The following is a 10,437-nucleotide window of genomic DNA, read 5'->3' as shown; positions in this document are numbered from 1 at the left end:
GCGGTAAAAAAATGGGTTGGTCGAAGTCGCTAGAAATGGACAAGTTAAAAAATGTGTTGTTGTACTGTATGCTTAATTTTGGAAATTAAAGAAGTTAATTACCAGGAGATGGCGTTATTGCTCCAACGTGACGAAATGAGCACATTGCGTCTGCAACTGCATAAAACTGCTTATCCGTGTTAGCTGATAACATTGACACCCCCAGTTACTCTTTTCTATACTTTTGGGTTGTTTAATCCACACCCCTGTGCTAAAATAATTGCAATTCTAGCATCGGAACCTGAAGAAAATACCTTTTGGTTTAGATTATAGTGTAGCTTGGAGTGCAACCAGACCACACGTTTTTTTTTCTTTACAGAAGATGTCTTCTGTAGTTTGCAACACACTTGTGAATAGCTGCAGAACTTTAACACTATTAAATATTTAACAAAGGCTTCCTACATCAACAATTAATTAATGTGCATAAACACTAAAATAGAACTTGAGACGTGAGTGCTAAAGATATTACTGTTAAAAAATAATTAATATAAAATGTACTATATAAAATTTCCCATATTTGGGAAAAAAGTGCAGACAATTTGCTAACTCTCTGTAAGCGCATCATACAATACAGAAAGGAAACCCATATTCATAGGTTTTCTAGATTTGTTTTTATTTATACATACCGTTATTACATGCACAGGGAGTCTCAGAGATTAATGCTTATGAATCAGTCTCTATACTAGCACTATAAGTGCATTACTATAGTGTCCTTCATCCATTTCAAGCATTTTGTACTGTGTAAAGGAGAGGAAACACAAAACAGTGAAGTGAGAAGTATTAGAATTTCAAGTTATTTCACCCAAAGGACAACACTTCCTACAACAGTGTCATTAGTCACTAACTAATAAGAAATTACATGTAAAGAAGTAAAAAGTATTTACTCATTTACGTGGTTGGCACTGTTTTGTTCAATATGTCATAGTCATATTCACCAATCTTGAACAGTTCTTTTCCATCACAAAGTAGTCTGTAACATATACTAATGCACAAATGAAATGCAACAATAATGGTTTAAATCAAGGGTGGCATGGTGGTGCAGATGTAAGCATTCCTGCTTTGCAGTGATGCCGCCCAGAGTTCAATTCAGGACCTGTGATGCTATGCGTGTGGAGTTTGTATGTTCTCCCAGTGTGCAAATGGGTTTGCTCCAGATGCTTCTGTTTCCTCCCACAGGCCAGAGACATACTGGTAGGTTAACTGGCTTCTGGGAAAATTGGGCCTGGTGTGAGTGTGTGCATGTCTGTGCCTGCATGGACTGTATGGACTGCACCAGTCCTGCAATGGACTGGTGTCCCACCCAGAGTATATCCTGCTTTGCACCCGTTGCTTGCTGGGAGTAGACACTGGCTCCCCTGTGACCCTGCATTGGATGAAGCAGTTATAAATATGGATGGAACGGATTCAATTAAATCTAATTTGTTACTATGCAAACATCTGAGACATGTACTGTATGATTTTTGTGCTCTTTTCTCTCAGTGTTTTTTTCTTCTTTATGCAGAAACACAATTCCTTTAATAACTTCTACTCTCCAAAATTCTAGTCATTAACAGTTATATAATAGAAATCCTAATAGATATCTGTCATGTGCTACAAAAGAAGTCTTTTAGGTTTATGGATGTGTAGAGAGAAACACCCATTATTAATGAAGAGGAACACCTGAGAGAAATTTGGTTGAAAAACATGGTAGATAAGCTACATGATATATGCTGCTCATGTGTTGTTTACTTTGAACTGTTGCAACTGAGTTTTTGAAGATTCTGATCAAAGTCAATTAAAAGATTACTAAATGACAACTCTAATTTAATCTATTTCATCTAACTAATTTCATTTAGCTAATTTCTATTAATAATTTGTCGTGAAAGTAGAAAAGAAGAGTGGAGGCTTGGAGTGAGTTGTGGATTCTCGTCACATGCATCCAACTCCTGAATATGTGCAAAAATGTAGATAAAATAATCATAATATGTTTTCAGTATGAAATGTACTGTAACACTGTCAAGAACACAACAATACAAATTCAGTACCAGCTATGATTTGGTGAATAGAGCACTCTACCACTCTCTTGGCAACACTCCAGATGTTCTCTGGCCCACAGACGACTGGGTCAGCCAGCTTTCTACATTATCTACAGTATGAATGGTTTCCAAACATACAGATCATTTTCATGTAGATGGCAAGCTATTTCTGCTCCTGCAGTTCACAAGTATTAGTTGTAGTTAAGCTTTAGAGCATAATGCAAAACCAGTGCTGTAAACAATGGGTTACATGGGTTTCAAGATATGAAAGCATGTAAGAGTTAGGGATTAAAAACTGTGTTAATTTAAAAGCATTTAAAAGCCTTGGGTAAGGAAAGTACTGTGGATTGATAATTTGTGGCTAAGCCCCTCTGCTTGTAAAAGATTTTAACATAATGCTACAAAAGCCTATTTACTGTAAATTTCTACTGAGGTATATGTTAGGTGTACAGTAATACACTACAATTACCCAATACTAAAACAGAGAAAGAAAATGGAAAACCATGGCATAATAAATTAACTTTAGTTGAGGCAAGCAGCCATATCACCCCCAACTCACAACTGGCAACCCACTGACACTAAGCAGGTGTGAGCCTGGGCAGTACCTGGATGAGAGACCTCCTGGGAAAAACTAAGGTTGCTGCTGGAAGAGGTGTTAGTGGGGCCAGTACGTGTTGCTCACCCTGTGGTCCATGTGGGTCGTAATGCCCCAGTATAGTGATAGGGACACAATACTGTAAAAAGGTGCTGTCCTTCGGATGAGACGTAAAACCGATGTCCTGACTTTCTGTGGTCATCAAAAATCCCAGGGCGTTTCTTGAAAAGAGTAGGGGTGTAACCCCGGCGTCCTGGCCAAATTACCCATTGTCCCTTACCAATCACGGCCTCCTAATAAACCCTATCTATATATTGGCTTCATCACTCTGTTCTCCTCCCCACTGATATTGTGTGGTGAGCGTACTGGTGCACTGTGGCTGCCGTCACATTATCCAGGTGGCGCTGCACATTGGTGGAGGGGAGTCCCCATTACCTGTAAAGTGCTTTGAGTGGAGTGTTCAGAAAAGCACTATATAATGTAAGCAATTATTATTCATGGTGTTAGAAATTTAAACGGTTGTAATATACAGTACCAAAAAAAAGTACATTGGATATTAAGGAAAAAAGAGTTCATTGATAATAATGATTTTAATTGCTAGTTATGGGGGACATGGTGGCGCAGTGGGTAGCATCTCTGCCTTGCAATACTGGGGCACCTGAGTTTGATCCTGGGATGCTATCTGTGTGGAGTTTGTATGTTCTTCCTGTGTTTGTGTGGGTTTCTTCCAGGTGATCTGGTCCAAAGACATACTGGTAGGTTAATTGGCTTCCAGGACAAAAATGGCTCTGGTGTGAGTGGTGTCTGCCCAGGTTGTATTCTGCCTTGTACTATACTTGTTGTTTGCCTGGAAAAGACCCTTTATAGGATAAAGTGATTGGAAAATGGATGAATAGATTACTAGTCATTAAAGTTTAGCTATTCACACTGAAGATTACATTGATTACATTGAATGTATTTAGGAACATTTGCATTTTGTAACCAACATGAAGAAATAAAATCATCAAAGGCTTTATGAGAAGGTTTAATTCAAGAAACCAACACAAGTTTGTCAAAAGTTGCTTTCTTGATCATTTTAACAAAAAGTTCACAATTATACCTTTATTTTAAAGTGCTTCTGATGCTTTCTTTACTTGGATTACAATGTCCAACCAAAATAAATACAAGCAAAACCTCACATTCCCTTCCTTTCTTTCAAGCCAATCCTGAAACATAAAGGTTATAATATTCCAGTATTCCTCATTAAAAACAAAAAAAAATAAACATGTCATGTTTCAGTAACCCCAACTATATTAAATTATTAATATACTGATTCCCAGATAGCTTTCTGTATTTTTTAGCTAAACTGCAGGTATTTCTCTACTCTCTCCATTCCCTCAGTTAGCATACTGTACATCACCTCCTTTTCAGCAATTATACTGGAAACATTTCCAGATCTACAGTCCTGTGCTGTACGATCATACTAAATACTGTTGTACTGTTACAGACCAAAGTTCAGCTAGTCTTTCAACAATGCCCTTTACATACGTAGGCCATTACTACTGTATGTTTTCTGGTGCATTTTAATGAAATAGGGTTAAAATAAAATATGATCTGCTATTTTAAAAATCACATAAATTTTGGATACACATAAATATGTTTCCAGCACCTTAAACAAAGTTTTGGAAAATATGTAAAAGCTGCTGGTTGATTCTTGTTATTTGAGAAAATCACATAGTTCTCTGTGGGTTTGCCAAACATAGAAAATCTGAGATTGTTCAGCATGGAGACACAGAGAGAGAAGGCAGCTCTGGGAATAAGGGACTCATGGTGACAATGACAGAGTGATTATTTATCTCATAGCAGGGCCTCTACTCTTGTGTGTCTGGTCTACCAGTCTCATGAGAGGGGCTTGAGTTTGAAAAGGGCAGGGGCTGCTGAATCAATCTCCGAGCCTGCCAGGCAGAAAAAGTGACTCAGGCCATACAGGGTGTCAATTCATGCTGCCCATTGATTACTCTCTCCAGTAGCACTTGTGCTTGGCCCCAGAAATCAATGGGAATCATTGAGCCAGTCACCATATTGTGTTTCCCTGCTTTTACATTTACAAAGCAGTACATGAAGTTTGGAAAACAGTATTGAACTTAATAACCTAATTCTCCAAACACATTCAGCTCTACAATGAACGTTTTGCTTTTTTGGGGGGTTTGAATTTGTTTAACCAGTACAAATTGCATCAGGTAGGAGAATTAATTTAACTGTTTCGATGGGACTCCAAAGCGATAGCGTTTATACGGAGCACTGGCTGAACCCTATGAGCCAGACATTTTGCACATTTGGATTATCATTGGGAAATCTGGGAAGCAATGGATTTATCATCATTTCACTGTACTTCAGTATTCTTTATTCTGATTCAACCATGGAGTACAGATGTACACTTTTTTAAGGGAGATTATTCGTAAGGGAGATTAATCTCCCTTAATCATAAAGGAGATTAAAGGTGAGAGTTAGGGAGAGCAAGGTGGCTTATGGGAGGAAAATGGAGGACAGGCTGAGGGAGAGTAATGTGAGAGAAGTGTGGAATGGCATGAGGAAGATCTCCGGATACAAGTTGTCCGGCGGCCAACAGAGTGAGGGAGGCCTGGAGAGGGCCAATGAGCTGAATCTTTTCTTTAACAGATTCGATACAGGGTCCACTGTCCATTCATCTCACAGGCCTTCACCCCAGACACCCTCTTCATGTCCTCAGTCACCCCATAATGAGATCCCTCCTACTCCTACTCCATCTTCCCCTCCCCTCCACAGCCTATTCATCACAGCTGACCAGGTCAGAAGGTAGTTGAGGAGAGCGGGTCCTGACGGTGTCAGTTCCAGGGTGCTAAAGATCTGCACGGACCAACTGGGTTCAGTGCTGCAGTACATCTTCAACCTCAGCCTGAGATTAGAAAAGGTTTCGATGCTCTGGAAGACATCTTGCCTGGTGCCAGTACCCAAAAAGGGGCACCCTAAAGTCTTGAATGACTACAGACCAGTGGCACTTACATCACACCTAATGAAAACTCTGGAAAGGCTTGTACTGGACCTCCTCAGAACCCTGGTGAGTACAGCACTGGACCCCCTGCAGTTCACCTACCGGTCACACTTGGGAGTGGAGGATGCAGTCATCTATCTGCTACACAGAGATAACTCTCGCCTGGAGAAGACGGGAGCATTGTGAGAGTTATGTTCTTTGACTTCTCCAGTGCCTTTAACATCATCCATCCACCTTTACTGAGAGATAAGATAAGGGCAGCGCAGGTGGACACTCCCCTGGTGTCCTGGATTATAGACTATCTGACCTGCAGGCACTAGTATGTACGGCTACAGAGCTGTGTGTCTGAACAGGTTGTTAGCAGTACTGGGGCTCCACAGGGGACCGATCTTGCTCCATTCCTGTACACCTTTTACACCTCTGACTTCAGGTACAACTCTGAGACATGTCATCTGCAGAAGTTTTCAGATGACTCTGCAATTGTGGGGAGTATTAGAGAGGGGAGGGAGGAGGAATATAGGAGATTGATTGCCAACTTTGTGGAGTGGTGTCATCTTAACCATCTCCATCTTAACACCAGAAAGACCAAAGAAATGATCTTGGACTTTCAAAGGAATAAGTCTCCGCTGAACCCTGTTTCCATCCATGGTGAGGACATAGAGGGCATACATTCCTACAAGTACTTAGGGGTACACCTGGATGATAAGCTGGAGTGGTCTGGTAACACTGACGCCCTGTACAAGAAAGGCCAGAGCCAACTCTATTTTCTTAGGAGGTTCAGGTCCTTTGGTGTGTGTGGAACACAGCTACACATTTTTTATGAATCAGTGGTGGCAGTGGCCATCTTCTATGCTGTTGTGTGCTGGGGCAGCAGCATCATGACAAGAGATGCAAATAGGCTCAATAAACTTATCAAGAAGGCTGGCTCTGTGTTGGGGATGAGCCTTGACTCCATGGAGGTGGTGGCTGAGAGGAGAATGCTGACCAAGCTCACAGCCACCATGAACAACACCTCTCATCCGCTTCATGGGGCTGTTACTGGGCAGTGGAGCACTTTTAGCAACAGACTGCTTCAGCTACGGTGTTCAAGGGAACATTTCCGCAGGTCTTACCTGTGTGTAACATATTGTGTTTTCGTCCCAAAAAGTTCACCTCCCCAATACTGATACATAAAGAGATCACAGCAGTGAGTTGGATTGAAAAAGTTATAGAAGTAATTTGAGAACTAAGAGGAAAAAACATCCTTATAGACTGTTTGTTAGTAACTAATTTGCTTAATGAGCCCTTCCATCTCTTTATTGAAAGTTCCAGGCAATCAGCTTCAACATTATATACATAACCATCTTGACCCTGCTTACTGCAGACTCTCACAACCCACTGTGTTAAAACACTCCTCCTGTTCTCAGTTTTAATTGAACACCCCCATAGCACCAATTTGTGTATTTTAATTAATCTGAAATAGAAGACGTCCATTGGGTTAACTTAGTCCTGACTTGAGGATTTTGAATACTCAGAGTCAGGTACCCCTGTAAATGTATGTGCTTAAGACTAAAAGGATTTATTGTAATTATCTAAGCCTGCCAGGGTAGGGCATTTCTTTGAAAGAGAGAATGTACCTGATGGATCTTCACTGAGTGGATTCCAGAACAGCTATATATATTTTGTAATATTACAATTACAACAAAATATTCATCTGTATAACTGTTATCAGAAAAAGACACTTACTCCTGATAATGATCTCTACAATCTGGAGCCTTTCCAGGAAGAATAGGGTGCCACTCCAACAGACATATAACATCTCTTAATTGAAGGGCCAGAATTGTAATGATACATCCTAACATTCCAAAACTGATTGATTCTACAAAAGCAATTTTCCTACAATGTTTTTTCCTAGGGTAGCTACTTCAAAAGTAGCATTTCCCACCTTATATTTAAAAGTTATGTTTAACTACCTTCATATACTGTAGCATGTGCTTGCATTTTCTGATTCCTGAAACTCCATGCGTAAAACAGAGGAGCTTGCCCAGTCTTGAATTTGGTCAACTTCTTTTTGAAATTCCTGTAATGCTTTCAAACAATTTGCAAATCCTGTTAAGTATCATCTTCTCTGGTGTCCTAGATATACCTGAGTCTAGATCAGTTACAGTATATAAAGCTGGTGGAGCGGTGAGTTCTGATACAGACCCATGCAGTACACCAAATTACATTGCCTCAATGTGAGCAGTCATCTTTTATACTTTTTTTGTTTAACCAATTCTAGATCCAATGATTCATATGCATTCATAATTACATATGATTAAATTGGCAGATATTTGAATCTTAATTCTGTTTACATTTGCACCCATCCATGCAGCATTTTTAGTAAAACACTCTTACTGAAGAACCTTGCTGAAGGGTACAACAGCAGTGACACACCTAGGATTTGAATCAATTTATTTTTATATAGCGCCTTTCACAACAAGGCTGCCCCAAGGCACTTAACAAAGCTGTGTGACAAAACTTGACATTACAATAAAGAAAGAGAAAAAGCCAGAAGACAACGGAGGAGAGGAATCCACATTCCTCCATCCTAACAACGTCTCCACACTGCTGTCCAGCATTGGCTGTGTTACCTGAGATGCTTACAGCCTTGAATTTATTTCATGTACAACTTTCTCAAAAGCATTGAGAGTATCGAAATATTCTGTATTCTATGCTTTGCTTGTGTGCATTACGGTTCTTGTATCTTCAAAGAAGTTTGCTTTAGTACAATTAGCTAATTCCTTCCATTGCCTGTAACACTTCTTCCGCTATGCTAATACAAACATATAACATTTTCTTTTATCAGCCTGAAGAAATATTATTTTAACAGAATAACCATTTCCTTTTAATCTTCTAAATGTACCTCTGATACATTTTACTTCATTTCATTTATTTTCTTTTGCTATTACAGTACTGTAAAAATATAAGTTTAGCCTCCTTTGCAATACTGTTTTCTCTCTGTTGAACATTCTAATATTTATTTTAATCTGTGTATGTAAATCATTGCACTCCTTTTTTAACCTTTCATTTTGCTTATTTTAAAAACAAAAATAAACCACTTGTGTTAGTGCTTTCTGAATTTTGATTTACAGTACTTGCTTTTTGGATGAATGTGTCCTGCATACATTATCTGCTAATTGCACATACTGTATATTCTATCCCATTCCTCTTCTCTTAAGCACAGTTTTAATCCACACAATTTGCTTTCCTCACAATGTAAACCTTTGTTTTGGATTTAACCTTTGGACAGAATAATTTAGAATTGTACTTCAAGCCATGATCAGTGTCCTAATGATTCCCTTGCCCTTCTTTTCCTTACTGTCATGATTATTTAAAAATACTGCATCAATAAAGTATTCCTTTCAGAGGTTATCCCAAGCAACTGAATAAGATAGGTGTATCATTTCAGTTCTCACATCGTTGAGGGTTTTGTCCAGTCTTCAAGAGGAAAATTAAAATATTCTGTGATAGCCACTTCTTCCTTTTACGAATACATCTGATTTCATTATAAAAGTCTTGATTAAAAAATATCTAAATATTTGGTGTTCTGCAGCATACTCCTAACCTTATGCTTTTGATTTTTTTATGAACGTGAACTGTCAAGATTTTGAAACATTTGATTAATGTATGGTAATTCTCTAGATGCTATTTTTGACTGATAGTGTTAAAGTTCCACCTCTTTCATCTTCCCTGACTCTTTTTAATGCTGTATTTGTCACCACCTTTTCTGTTCACCATGTTTCCTTGATTCCTTTTCCGCCATAGTCACATATTAATATGTCAACTTTTTTCCCCTCTTTTACTTGCTAATGCTTCTTGGAATTCTATTCTACTGTACTTCAACTTTTCTCAAATTTCTCTGTACCAAGAGAAAGCTAGATCAAGAATTGGTAGCTTGCTCTCCAAAAGAGCTTGCCATTATGTTGGTTTCAAATAACACTTTTTACAGACTGGTTTTCAGTGAACTAAAAAGCAGAAGTCTTTGCTGACATTTCATTGAATGTATTTGCAAAGTAGTGCATGTAGTTGTTCTGTTTTGCAAGATACAGACGAGATCCTCAAAGACCCTAGTGGTTTGGTCCTACTCTTCTGTTTATTTCCAACATCTTTCAATTTATTTTACAGATAGAATTATTGCTTGATTAATAATTATCTACATTTATATAGAACAATTAATCCCAAAGCATCCACAGTGCTTTACATTTAAAATGGGACTCATTTCATCCACCTTTGAAGTACAGTACCCACATGGGTTGACATACAGTATTATAGTCATTATAACAACAGTAGCCCTGCTACACAGTACAACAGACATAAGATATTTCTCTACCAATTGAATTAAGGAGGAAAATAGCAGGTTGGATTTAGTCAGGATAATGCAGTTATCACCTACACTTTCAAAAAGTTACAAATATTTAACACCTTGTTTTAACTTGTCATCTGAAGAACAGCACAGTATCTCTGTTCACCATACTAAAGCATTTGTTTGGAATTTCTAGTCTAGAAGAAAGAGTGCTACCTATTGGTCCATCGATATCAACTTGGACCTACTAGGATCATCTTACAAGGTGGTCTGCTGCCTTAAGCCAATGTAATTTATCCTGACTAGAACAACAATCACTGGGTGTTTTCCTAGACTTGCTAGAAGCCTTTACTCTTTGTCAGCCATTTCAGTTCCAGGGAGGCAGCATATTGCTGATGACAATTTAAAACCAGGAGGGTAATAAAATGAGCAATTCTGAATTCGTTTTAAAAAA

This window comes from Lepisosteus platostomus, chromosome 9, assembly GCF_059453375.1.
Source record: "Lepisosteus platostomus isolate fLepPlt1 chromosome 9, fLepPlt1.hap1, whole genome shotgun sequence".
In the NCBI taxonomy this organism is placed as follows: domain Eukaryota; kingdom Metazoa; phylum Chordata; class Actinopteri; order Semionotiformes; family Lepisosteidae; genus Lepisosteus; species Lepisosteus platostomus.
Note: the sequence above shows the minus strand (reverse complement) of the source record.